Here is a 14,855-nt window from a genome sequence, read left to right as displayed (position 1 = left end):
GATATAAAACACATTTACATTTTCCACAAACGAATTTTATAAAGGTTAATGACAGCACCATCTACTATATAGGACCTACATGTTTCAAATGTACATGTCTATTTCACTTCATGCCACCGTTTCCTTCAGGGCCCATGAACATCAGATTAGTTAAATATCCCTACTGATAATGATAAATTCTGTTAACGCAGCAACTACCTACTTTTGAAGGCATTGGTACTAAACTACACCTTTCTGGTCTTATGCACAAGGATGACTGGGAATGGAGTTGGTAACTGTGCAACTGATTATTTGAGGGATATCCCTGGCAATAGGGCCAGTAGCAGGGCATTTCAACATAACCCTTGGCAATTGAGAAAATACCTGGGCATTTATTTGCAGGAGTATTCCCCTACTGGATGCAAAACATTCTGCAATGGGAAACTACTTGGGCACATTATGGAAAACCATTGACAATTGAGTCGGCACCTGGCAATGGGTGAGCATCGAGTCATTTAAATGTTACTCCTTGGCAATTGGGCAGTTACTGGTGTACATAACAGAAATGTAAAGCAATGGGGAAGTGATTGGATATTGTATGACTCAGCTAGCAATGGTGTGAATACTTGCCCATCTCATAACAACGCTGGCAAGGGAGAAAGTACTTGGGCACTTGATGGCAATGTAGGGACGGGCCCCTAATCACCTTAACCCAACTTGTGCTGGCCACATAAAGAGCAAATGCACGTTTTGTACGTAAGGCAAGTTTATTGTACAAATGACCGCGAGGGGCTAGATGACCCTATGGAATCAAACTAACCGAAATCTCCCTGAAACTCACAATTTGACACATTATATACATTATTGCAACAGTTAAAATACTCCCATATATTTATTACAGTCCACCCCCACATGTGTTGGACACAATCTATAAAACGAAATCCCATCTTTCTCTAATTACTCCATTCTCATTGGTCACCGATATCTTAATGACCATCCTCCGATCATATTCATAGCATAGCTCTTGAGACTTTTGTTTAACTTTCTTGAACTTGGAGAAAGGGAGTTGGAAGAAGCTCAGACCTTTGTGTTGATCACCATTTATGTTGTTATTGACATCTCTCTATGTTGTGTAGCTTTAGTTGTGAAGGCAAGGATAGAGTTTGGACACAGACAGAGTTGTAAATTGAACTTTCTGACTCAGACTTTCCTTAGTTTCGTTCAGGTTTGGAAATCCCACCTTAGCATAGGACAAATTAGGCCTTCTTCCATCCTGACATTTGATTTAATAAACCATTTTATTTTGAACTTTGACTCTGTTGCCTGTGTCGTACTTCATGATGCCTTCACACCACATTTATTGTTAGACAAAAGCAAATATTCTGATACCTTTGCAAGCCCCTATGCACTTAAACAAGATTACATCTGCCTTTGCAATACTTCTAGGCCATAACAACTCTGACCTGTTTGTCAGCTGAGTTGACCACCTGTTAAAGTCGTACTTACTCACTTACCCTTCCTCTGGCCTCTGAAACTCTGCAAAACCAGTTTCTCCACATCACTTAAAATTCATCTCACGAAATCCTAACTGCAGAGTCTAATCCATTCATAAAAAAGCCGCCTACATGTAGATTTATAATTCCCTGTGTATGTATATCCGTGTGTGCATGCATGCTTAATAATTGTCATGTTTTCTACATAGTGGGTTCTCTATGACTAGTCCTCTTCCTCGCACGTACATTATAAAAACACCTCGCTGTAAGCCTCTAGTCATGAGAGTGTCATTGCACGTTATATCTGGATCGTGTTTCTCATTTCATTTGACGGTTTCGGCATTTGTCTTTCTACGTGGGTGCACATTTAATATGCATCAGTTTGTCCACAAAGTAACGCTAAAGTCACCTATCCCCTTTATATTTAACTACACTGTATACATATATAAAACTGCAACCTCGCGCCAACTTTTCCGCTCCCTCAGTCACAAATATGGCACTAGGAACATGACCTCTCTTCATCATTAGGACCTTTCCAGACCACCACATTCTCCCCTTTAGTTATTCCTTAAACTAACAGATCATATTCCTGTTCTCAAAACCACCTTCTCAGGGAAAAAACCCTACAATCACCTTTTACAATGGTCCCAACGTGGGCATAACCCTCTGCTGAACAAACCCAACTCGCCCCACCAGCATTTCTGAAATCTTCCCACTGCTCCACACAATGATTACAATTTGTTGGAGGACACTAGACAGCTTCAGGCAGAGTACCCATGTGAGATGAACTGGTAGTGGTTCTAGATTTGGACAGGGTCACAGTCATCATGGCAGCTGCTTTAGGTACCTGGGTAGAACAACATCATAAGAGCATTTGCCAGGAACAAAAGAAAAAAGACAAAAATAGGCACAATAATTCTCAAGGCTAGGCTCATACAAGACAGCATCCAAGGAAAAAGGGAGTCCAACCACTAGTCATTCTCCATGATTACTCTGAGCTTATGTAAGGCGGCAACAGTATCAGTTAGAGACCCATTCTCTGATTCATTTGGAGGCACACACGTACAGCACATGCTCCCTATCTTCTGGCAGCCCCATCCCACCATAACTGTTAGGAGGTCGAGGAAATACCTATGTTGTAAGATTATAAGCATCAAGGCCTGCAGTTCTTGGTTGATGGCACTGACCACTGATTTGGATGAATTGACAAACAGTAAAAGTTCATACTGGGTCTCCCAGAGCCACTTGGCATTTGCTGCCGCTTGGACACAGGTGCCAGGGGGGACGTGAAGAAGGACTGTGTGTGACTAAATAGCTGGTACTGTTCAGGAATGTCCATTAAAGCTTTTGATGATGCTGCTGAAATGTAACTGGACTGCTTGGCCAGTTGTAATAGTCCTTTATTCCCATGGTCGGATAGTGTCATTGATATGTCCATATGTGATGATGAAGGGGACGCAAAGGGCACAGGGGACAAACGGGGCACAGATGTGATTTTGGCCAATGGGCGGGTGAGGATCAAATGTTCCTTGGGAATTACAATAACTGGCACATGTAGTGTGGTGAAATTGCACAGATCTCGCCAGGCTGGAGGCAACTGCCTGTAGGCATACAATCTGCAGGTGCAAATAATGTCTAAAAGAGCAGCTGTACCTTTAAACCGATCCGCGATGTGAAGCGTATGGCTGCAGTTCCCATTTTTGCCAACACGCACTGTGCGATCATCCTTAAAATGCAGAGAAAATTGGGTCAGTCTCTGTATCTTAACAGTTATTCTTGTTCCTTCAGCCATGTCAGATGCTGTAGATAGTTTAGCCACACATTTCCACATTCTTGGTTTACCCGTGCCACCCCTTATTCTGAGAATCCTCTCATTCCTCCAGCTCTGCGACACTTCACCCCTTGCTGCCATCATTTTTTGGTAAAAATAGCCCCTTCTAAACTCAATTGGACTCTTTGTGTACACCGAACATTCTTCTGCTCTTTACAATCTGTAGCTGTACATTCTTCATCAACAGGTAAAATGGATCCTGTGAAGGATTTCCCTTTAAACTGCTCTTGGACCCTGCACAGAGCTAGATGCACTAGACACAGTGCCTTTGATACCTCTATTACATTCGGAATAAACACCCTTGGGACACCAGAAGCATGGGGGATGGGAGAGCAGGTGTAGCAAAATCCTACAGATCTCTCCCCCAACCCTCCTCATGTGGCTGTACCATACATTGTCTGCTGTGAAAACATGTGCATTTACTATTGGGTCTATATCGTCATCATCCTCATTATTCATGAAATCAACATCAACATTTCTTCTTGATCTTAACGATATGTCCTCAAATTTCATTAGACGGGGTAAATTTAAACTATTCACATTCACATTATTTGCCATCCCTGAACGTGACAAAAGAAACAAAAAGGATATGCATGCATGCAATCATCCTAATACACATTATAAATTCTAAAATTATTTTCTCCTTTTTTAAAATAAGGGAATGTAAATTGTGGATCTCTATTCGCACCCCCTTTTTCCAGTGGAACGAACTGTGAATACTTATGGCATACTCAACTTTGAGCCTGCTCCTGTGCAGGTGGAAGGATTCCTGTATCTCTTTGTGTATCTCTGATATGCACTGTAAGGGTAGCAAGAGGCGAAGCACAAACAACAGACTTAAAGTTCAATGTAAAATACTTTATTAAGTCAAATGTCAGGATGGAAGAAGGCCTAACTTGCCCTCTACTAAGGTGGGATTTCCCTACCTAAATGAAGCTAAGGAAAGTCTGTATCATTAAAAGGCTGTCTGTGTCCAAAACCTATCCTTGCCCTCACAACTAAAGCTAACCAAAGTGTAGGGATGTCAAAATCAAAAGAAATATTGTTTAACTCAAAGTTCTGAGCTTCTTCCAACTCACAGCTTCCTTTCAGCTCCCTTACCCCAATTGTTAGAAAATTCCATGAAACAGTCTCCAGATTACCTTTCCACAGTTCGAGGTAATACTGTTCAATATATTTCAAAAATAAAATCCTCGGGGTTCCCTTCCCCAAGTTTCAAGCAGCACAGTTCACAAAGCAAAAAGTCTTGAGGCCTTGTTCACAAGACTACACAATGTAGCTCATCAAGTCTCAAGCTTCCCTTCCACAAGACTTTCATCTCCTCATCACAATGTCTTTGAGTTTTCAACAGTTACAGCTCTCTAGTATATGTGCAGTTGTCAGAACGAACAGTCTACCCATCACAGGTCACGTAACCAGGATCACTAACTTTCGGCATCTTGACTTTGATGTGTAGCTTTACACTCTTCTTGCTTTTCCTTCTCAGCCTCTTGGCTCTGCTATCACTTGCTACACATTCTATTCAGACTGTGAGGCATTGTTGCTCTTCATTCATTTATAAAAGGTCAGTTGAGGGTGCTTTACTCACACCCGCCTTCTTATGCCTCTCTGTCATCCGTATGCCCTCTTCTGTAACTGTTTTTCACCTGGGAATTTGAGTTATTCACTTTAATTAAGTATATTCCATTCCACACTTAGAATGCTTAATTTCTGTGTTTCATTTAATTCAGTGTCCGCTAAGCATTCATGCCACTTAATTATAAAGTTCCCTTGAGTGTGGTTTTCAATATGCATTGGTTTCACTGTAGTTTAAATTTGCATTTGTTCCGGTATTTCATAAGCATTACTTTTTTTCCGTTTTAAAGTTCCTTTAGTTTGATATTCAATAAGCATGGCTTCGCTTAGTTTTCAAAGTTCCATTTAATTCGGTATTCCATAAACATTGATTTGTATAATTTTTAAAGTTCCATTTTGTTTGTTATTCAATACGCATTGTTTCATGTAATTTTTAAGTTTCCATTGAGTTTGGTATTCAATACGCATTATTTTGTGTAATTTTTAAAAACACTGTAGGAGTGCCCTGGCATTCACGCATCTTCCCCTGACACTCACCGACTTGTGGCGGCTCCTTCTGGTGTACTCCGCTTGCCTACCATGTCTCTTCCTCTGCGCTTCCTGGACACGGACAATCTCCCTTCTTCTTGGTGCTCTCCCGCAGCTCCTGCTGCCGAGCACGGTTCACGGAGGCACCCTGACTGCAAATACTTACACATCCCTCCAGCTATGGCCTGTGTAAGCCTCCTCGGTAGTTTGCTGGCATCCTGGCTCCTTGCCCGGTTCCGCCATGGCTGCCTCCTCAGGAGCACGGCCCCCTGCTGGCTTCCTCCACACAGGCCTCCTTCTTGCTCCCTGCTCTGCTGCACTGGTCTCTTTTTATATACCTGCAGCCCCTTGACAGGTTGCAGGTGTGGATCTCCAATGAGACTTGCCTAACCATAGTTAAAGGGACGTGCCAGACCCCTAAAGCTCCTTGCAGGCATCTTCCTCGTCCCAGAACCAATGTGGTGAATGTTTGTGATGTTCATTACTCTTAGTTATCTCTTCCTTGTCTCAGTACTATTAAGTGTTATATGTGGGGAAATATGGGGAACAGCTTTACAATACCTTACAAAGGTTGTGGAGGGTTTTGGCTGAATCACAACAGGATAATGGGGATATGATGTCTCTCTTAAGGGTACCCCAGTCCAAGTTCCCAAGGACCCTCCACTCAGGTGATCCTCCTTTGCTTCTCCACCCACAGGGTCAGGATCCAAGCATGATGGCCTTTCCCTGACCACCTGAGAAGAGGATCCAGGGGATCTGGGAGTGAGAGGTTCTTCACAGCACCCATCTCTTATTGCCACGTAACCCCCCCCCCGATGCGGCCCATGGAAATGCCGCTCCTTCCAGCGGTGTACAAAGGTCTGTATGTAGATGTAGTCTCCCGGGAGTAGTGGTTGCATATGCTGATCATCGGTTTCCTTGCCGCTTTCTCCTGTTGACTGTTGGTGAGTAGACACAACCTGTGAATATATAATCTTGACACTTTTGGTTATAGCCCTAAGCTACTCCCTAACTCCTCACCTGGGACCTCTGCAGTCCTATGTGCATCTGATGCAATGTCTGCAGGTTAGAGCGCTATATGTAATCTATGTACTGACATGATTTGTGAGGGCTGAGGTGGTGCTCCTTCCCTGGCTGATTTCTCAAATAAAATAGCACTAGTGGAAGGCAATGAAGCCACAATTTCTTTAATTCATTACATATCTTAGTCAGGTGCACCTTAAGGACCCTGTGTAACCTTTTTACAATCCCATTGGCCTGTGGGTTGTATACCAAGCACAACCTGTGCTAGATTCCCAAGAGTAAAGTCATTGCTGTGAACAAGGTATTCAAAAAGTGGGTTCCATTGTCTGATTTCAAAACCTCACAAATTCCCTGCTGTGAAAATACCTTGCTCCTCAGAAATTTTGCTGCAGACATAGCATCAGGTTGTATGCCGGGACCAACCTCAAGCCACCAGGAGAATGGACAATCACAATAAGATACCAGTAGTTATCACATTGCATGAGCCTGTCCACAAAATATATGTGGAGCACCCAAAATGGCCAAAGGGCCCCGGCAGTACTCCCCTTACTGACCTCATGGTATTTCCAGGATTTAATTCTTTACAAACTATAACGTTTCATATGAATCTACTTACCTATTCCTGAAGGTTTGGTATAAACTACTCCTCCTGGAGCTCTGGTGCAATTTTCATCCAGAAGTGTACAACAGGTAATGTAGTTGCTTTAGAGCCACAAGGAGCAGTTCTACAGGCCTTACTACCTTCCCCATAAACTCCTCCCTCCACAGCAAATCTGTGGGTGAGAGGACACATGCTCTCTTTGCCCAAAGCTCTTGTTCCTCTTTAGATGCTCTTCCTTGCATTTCTATGATGTGATGGACTGGGACTGCAGTATATGGGGCTGGCAACTGTACCTGCTGGGACATGGCTACCATTTTCTGGGAATCTGTAAATAGCAACATACTTGCCAACCCTACAGATTTAGGCGGTAGGATACCGCTTTTTAAGCAGTCCCACCGCCTACCGATTTGCATGTCAAAACCTACCGATTAATGAGGGCTACACTAGGTCTGGCTGCCAGGCCCAGAGCAGCATCCTCAGATCAGTGCTTTGAAGCTGGGCGCAATGGTGTGATTGATGATCACATGCTGCTGAGTGAAACAGACACTCTCTGTCCTGCCTCCCTGGGGGTCAGTGTCAGAATATCCGTGTGACAGCGCAATGTGCGAACAGACAAAAGCACTGATTTTCCATTTTATTTTAATGAAGTCATTTAGGCACATCACCATTTTCTATGTAGTCAGTTCTTAGTGTTTGAAAACGGCAGTGTTAATGAACATGCCTTAGGTTCGACTATATTTGTAGTTTTTTACTTGTTAGGTACATAAGCCTCTCGTCCACAGAATAACACAGCGTTCACTGGCAACAACATACTATGTATTAGCGAGAAGCGGTTACTGGACCAGTCAGCATATTAGCTTTTCCGTACCCGTTTCTGCTCACAGGCAAGTGGGTCTGACAGAATCTCACCGGACACAGGTAAGATGACGATAAGTACCCGTGCACGTGCCCGTGCATATTACAACAGGGTCCTTCCTTGTCTATCACAAGCTTCAAGGCGGACATAATGACGTGGATATGTAAACACGTACCTAGAGTAGTTGGTTTACAATTTTTAAACACGTGCACTTTTTAACTTCTTTCCCACACATACGTGTGCCCTAAGCTGTGGCATCTGTGGCGTAGTATGCAACAGGTTATGAGCGCAATGAATGGTGAAGCTGAATCATCCCCTGACGTCACTCATTTTCGATGTCATAAATCAGGGCCCCCTATATGGAACTGCAAACATTGAGGAAACGTAGCGCGGGTGGCTTTGTTATTTATGCAAGTGGTGAGTTTGCTTCTCTGAGTGTTTATTAGAGCCGCTGTTTTTCTTAGTTCTGTGAGGTATAACACTGTTTTTCCACACTTAGGATCTTGCCTCATAATGTTTTGTTCCATTTACTTTTGCCACCATGTTTTTAAGAGGTATGTTTGGGCATCGTAGAAATAGACCATTTTGACACTGGGTGTGTTGGGATCACCACTGGTGGAGTAAAGGTTTTGACACATGCTACACGGGCATTTTTGATCACAGCATATCCAATCAGGTTACTAGTACAGCTGACGATATTTAGACACTCACTACAGCATCAATTTTGTTTTCTTTCACACTTATGTTTGATGTTATGATGTTGTCAAATACCTGTGTTGCATCATAGTTAACAGGTTTACCGTTTTGGATGTTGGACGCATCACCGTCAATTCAATCCCTGTGAATGAGTTACCTTTTAATTTCCTTATACATGAGCCAAAAGATGAGGACATTTATCACTTATAATAATAACTGTTTTTTTGTTCTCTTTTTTTCTTTTTCCTCTTTGGATGTGGAATAATTTACTGTGTTTGTTCAGAGCTCCCACAGTGCTCTGTCTCTCACTGCAGAATAATGAACTTCCCAGCGTCTGTGCTGAATACACAGCTGCAAATGTATGTTCTCTGAGGCAGCTACATTTGTTACTATTTTAAATATTTGATGTGTCAAGGGTTGGGACAGCATCAGGAGCTTTCAACCTTGTCATTTGAAAGGGGTCATGAACCTCAGGGAGACCTCTAGCAACTGCCCCATGTTTGCAGTCAGCAGTTATAACACATATATTTCTCTCTATATTACTGTATTTGTTCTGGGGCTTGCCTTACAAGCTGCATTTGTTGGAGCTCTTGCAGCCGTCCCTTCCCTTGGGATATACAGAAGTGTTATCACACCGGTTCCTTCACAGCAGGCACTTTCTAACATAGGATTTATAGCTTTTCAGTGGGTATTTCTTGTTTCAGCTCCCTGATTGCTGCCCGCCTCATGATAATCGGCAGCTATTAACCTCCAGCTCTATTTCTTTGTCTCCATTGCAATGTATACACTTCACAGATGCCTCTGACTGTTTCCACTCTAAGCAGGGGCAGTACCCAACCATTATGTTCAACTTTCCTGTGATCTCTTCAAGGCCATATGCCATTTGAGGTCAGTTCCTGTGAAGTCATAAGGTCAAAGTTGACATTACATAATTTTCTGTGATGTCATGCACTGTCCTTTTTTCATTGGATCAAATTGATGTGACATCATTTCCTGTGATGTCATCATTATGCTAATTACTATTTTTGAAACGTTAAGATTCCTGCAGATTTCTGGTGCCAGAATGTTGGCATGTATGTAGTAAGTGCGCGGCTTACTTCACTGCCCTGTCTGCGGCATCATTTCCAAGTGCTATGCGAGTAAGTACAATTAGAATTCGAAGCACATTTTACTATGTCTACCTCTGCAGTCGTGGTTAACCTTCGATTAGTCTGGATAGCGGCGCAGTGTACAGGACAGGGGTCCCGTTAGATCTCCTAAACCCTCTTCTCTGCCACCTTGATAACCCTGAATGTACCATGGTGGTTACTTAAGCAGAATCAGAATAAATAGTGACTGCCCTCCCCTTACTCATTTATAGCACCTCAGTAAGTGCCACCAGTTCCGCCACTTGCAGGGTGTAATGCGAAGGCAATCGTTTCTTCAGCCTGATCTGTTAATCCCCATCCTCAAGGCCCACAATGGCTGCACCCGGATGCCTTTCACCTGTGTCCTGATTAATCGTCGAGGACCCATCAACAAACAGTACCTCACCTCCGTCTAAAGCATCCGCCTTAACGCTCACCCTCTCTTCCTCTTCTCCCTCATATGTTGCACAATTGTGGACAATATCATCAGGTTTCACTGTTTCGGCTACAAATGTTGCATGCATTCAATAAAATACCCTCATACCCTGAAACTCTTTGGTTTGTCAAAGTCTACTTGCTCCATGTACAATGTCACCGGGCAACCCATGGTAATGGTTGAAGATACATAAACGCTATGAGGTACTGAGAATCAGGGTTTAAGGGGACAGAGAAAAATTTATTTTTTAAATCAATCACTGTGTAGTGGATCGAGCCACTAGGGATATTACAGCCAATGATGGCAGGATTCGGTAACCACCGGAAATTCTGCCTCAACAATATTATTGCGGGGGCGCAAATCCTGGCCATCCTCCAACTGGGCCCATTTGCTTTCTTCACAGGGTAGATGGCCGTGTTACATGGGGACACTAGAGGAGGAGTCAAATACTCCTTCCAGAAGCTCTGACCCCATGCTGCCTATTTGTTGGGAACCCGTAATTGCAAGATGTGCAATGCCAGTGAGGATGCCTGTACCACAAAGAATCTTTGAAACAAGGTATCCACTGAGAAAGCCCTATATGCATGTACGAAGAAATAACTTTCTTCTGGAAGAAGTCCCGTATGGAAATGAGTGAGAAAGAAGACTGGTGACGTTACGCGAAGCAGAACTAATGCACGCTGAAAAGATATGTAAAATGAAAGAACATAAACATTCTATAAGAGCTGAAGAGGAGGTGTCGAAGATGAGAAACATGTCAGACTCGAGATGAAGATGCTCATGCAAAGAAACGCTGAAGAAAAATCAGTTTATACTTGTATAGATGCATTAACGCAAGTAGATAAAGTGATCTTAAGGCTGGCTACGTAGTGAATAGTTTGCAGCGATGCGCCAATGTATATACATAGGAATGTATAGAACCTGGATCTTCCAAAATGCACTTTAGTAAAGTTTGAAACCCAGTGATTGGAAAGGGTTTTTAGTGTGGCGCAGTTGGAAAACAGCTAATGGCGAAGGAGAAATTCAGGAAAGGCTTGGCTGGCCCAGCACCAACAATTGAAGCCACTGTGATCCTGGTTTTCCATCAAGTAGTTACATGAATGCGAGAAAGAAACAAACTTCTGTTTGAGATGGAATGGAAAAACACTGAAGGTGTCAAGAGTTCATCATTTAATATTATTATATGCAGCAAAGAGCTCGAAAACGTGGTATCCAGTCAAATGGTCAGATGAAAATAAACATTGCTTTGAGTTAGTATGGAACGTATACTTAGATGTTCCCTGAAAGCCTATCATATTCCCTAGTAGGTTTTTGTAGTTTGCCACATAGTGTGACATCATTGATGACGAATTTTGACTTTAAAAGTTATGTTTTTTATTTAATGTATTGAGAACTTGAGTGAACGTCGGATGATGTCTGTTTTAACCTCCATGTTTTAGACAATTTGCAAATAAAAGAGACAAAGTTTTGCCAACTTCCTGAGTCGGTTTTAATTATTGATGTTTGAGTACATTCTGCATCCCCATCCATCTCTAAGTATTGCTACCCCATCTTAAAGGGCCCAGTACTGCTTAACCTGTGGTAATATCGCATCAGGTTTCAATTTTATTTGCACTGCTCCACATTCTTTAGCAGCCCCATATCATGAGGATTGCTGGTCCATAAATCATCTGGCACCTTTCCCCAATCCTCTGTCCAATGTGATGATGTATTTCTAATGATGAGCATGGTCTGTGGTGCTTCCCTTTGCTCTATCGCTATGTGGCAAGGCACCACAATCACAAAATTCATCTCTCCTTTGTCTTCAGTGTCTTCGAACAATTGCTCATCGGGCACGTCCTTTAGCGATTAGGTCGAATCGATGCACAGAACTGCGCCACACTCTACCTTCCTCATCAGTGCCCGAGAGAACCACCCTGTTCCTCTTGATCACTACTTCCTCTAGAAGAATCGTAACAATCATGCCTGGTGTTACCTCCTGTGGCACAACAGGCCGAAACAAAAAATCAGTCGCTACCAACCATGTCTGATTTCTGATCCCCGGGACCCAAGTCAACAAAACAATTACCCCATAAAGAAACAAAGTTGAAGTTGAATGTACAGGCACCCCCCTGATCGCGCTGTCACTGCAATATGCATGCAAATGCACTGCTTCTCTTACCAGATACAAACCTGTAGTTAAACATACTATACCTACCTCTGTGAAAGCAATCATCATTCGAAGCTGGCTTAATAGATCTCTTCCCAAAAGATTTGCTGGGATATCTGTACAATACAAAAAAGAGGCAGATACATTTTGTGTATCTACCTTTATAGATAGATCGTCAGTATAAGGAACTTTTACGCTCACCTGGTATCCACGGGGATGCCAGCCAGCCAGTTGGTCGTTGGTGCCCTTCCCAATGATTCCCTCGTGTGGTCTCGGTGTCGATGGGATTCCACCTGGAAATGAAGACTATATTAGGACTGGGCAACCAAGGTAAGTTTTCCCCCACCTCCCTTGTGTTTCCAGCCCCTCCAGGTTCTCTTCTCACCTGGTTGTCGGAATCGGTGGGCTCTCCGTCCTGCTCTCTGGGCAGGGGCGCGTTGTCTTTTGTGGGCGCGGGCGGTCCAGTTACTTCACTGATTGCTCTCCTTGTAGTGTCTTTCAGGTAGGTCTTATTGCGATTGATGGCGTCGTAATTCTTGCATGCCTTTTCTCTGTTCTAAATGTCTCTTTTTTTATCTCCCTAGGAGTGTCAAGTGTTTGCTCGGAGAATTGGATATGCTTGTTCTCCCCAAGGGAGATGATGGTGCGCTATAGCGCTATGATGCGGTAAGGAGGCGCTTTGCGTAGCGCAGCAATGTCTTGTGCTCACTGACCTGTGCTTTTCTCTTTTCGTAGGTCGCGGTGAGTTCCCAGTGCAGATGGAGTTCTGTAGCTATGCCGGCCGAAAAGCAACCATCCAGGTAAGTCTTTAAGCACTTTGTGGTCGTAATGTCTCCATTACCTCCTTTAATGATGTCTTCCTCCTTTTCTCAGGTCCTTCGATCCGGGCGGTGAACTCCACCAACAGAGCTGCTCAGGAGCTGCGAGCAGTGAAGGATGATGAATGCAGGTAAGATTCTGCTGCTAACGATGTTCTTGGTTTTTCTGCCGGTCCGGAATTCACCAGGCTCGTGAGAAAGCTGGACACGGTGAGTGTCACGTTGCTAGAAGCAAAGTAACGCAAAGCGTGTTGTCTTGTATTGGTGTGGTTTAAATAACCACTGTAAAGTAGTCCAGGTAAAGTAGTCCCTAGGCCACCACACCCAAAACACTACACCACATAGCTTGGTTCTAGGAATCAAGCTATGTGGGTGCCTCCATGTTGGCTGAAAGCCTAAATAAAGTAGTTCCTCAAGCAGATGTCTTTCCTTACTGATGGCTTACAAGACGGCCTGAGAAGTGGATGCCAGGCCTTATTAGTGATCCGAGCCCTGATTCCACCTGGCCAATGGGCTTGCCAGTGGGGATCAGGGCTGAGGGTCGTGACAGCACTCCCCCTCAAGGCCCCTCCCAAGGTGTGTCTCCTGCCTGGTCCAGGTTTAGTTGGGAAGTTCTGATGAAACTTCTTGATCAGACGTGGTGCATGGATGTTCTCACTGGGTTCCCAGGATCTATCTTGAGGCCCAAACCCCTTCCAGCTGACGAGATAGTACAACTTGGCTCTAGAGTACTTAGAGTCCAGGATGCCCTTGACTTCAAATTCTGGTTCTCCATCTATTAGTATAGGTTGAGGTGGTGTCTTGATTCGTGTACCCGGTTGCATTGGTTTTAAGAGGGACACATGGAATACCAGATGGATTTGTAGATTAGATGGTAAGTCCAATTTGACGGCTTCTGGGTTGATAATTGTCTTGATGGTATAGGGTCCCAAATATCGAGGATGGAAGGTCCGGGTCCCTTTGATGGGTACGTATTTGGCGGCTAACCAAACCTGGTCTCCTACTTGATAGTCTGGGGCCTTTTTCCGATGCTGGTCGACAAAGTGCTTTTGTTTTACTTTAGCATGAATAAGATGTTCCTTTGCCTTTCTGAACGCCTGAGTGATGGTTGTATGAAGAGTCTTTACTGCAGGCATTTCCAAGCTGGCAGGAAGGTCAAGTTCTGATGTACGTGGATGTCTGCCATACAAGGTGTAAAAAGGTGTTTGGCCCGTGCTAGAATGTACGGAGTTGTTATATGCGTACTCGGCTATCCACAGTAAGTCCTTCCAATCTCTCAATTCATGGTGCAGCATGCACCGTAAATACTGCTCGAGGGTCTGGTTGGTCCTCTCGGTTTGGCCGTCTGTCTGGGGTTGTGACTGGTGGATAGCCAGACATCAATCTGTGCTATTGAGCAACATTGTCTCCAAAAATTGGATACAAATTGGCTGCCTCGATCGGAGATCAGAACTGATGGAAAGCCATGCAGCTTGACAATGTTTTCCAGAAATACTTCTGCTAGGGTGGATGCGTCCAGGAGGCCCTTGAGAGGAATAAAATGTGCCATCTTTGAGAACAAATCCACGATTAAAAGAATGGTGTTAAAGCCTTGTCTCGGTGGCAGATCAGTGATAAAGTCGAGGGAAAGTGTGTGCCATGGAGCGGGAGGGATGTCCAGTGGTTGTAGGAGACCCGATGGTTTCTGTTTCTGTGATTTATTTTGTGCACAGACGCCGCAGGACTGAACATACTGGACAATGT

Source organism: Ambystoma mexicanum, chromosome 7q (assembly GCF_040938575.1).
Source record: "Ambystoma mexicanum isolate Mex_15411 chromosome 7q, UKY_AmexF1_1, whole genome shotgun sequence".
Taxonomy (NCBI): Eukaryota; Metazoa; Chordata; class Amphibia; order Caudata; family Ambystomatidae; genus Ambystoma; species Ambystoma mexicanum.
This window is presented reverse-complemented; position numbering follows the sequence as displayed.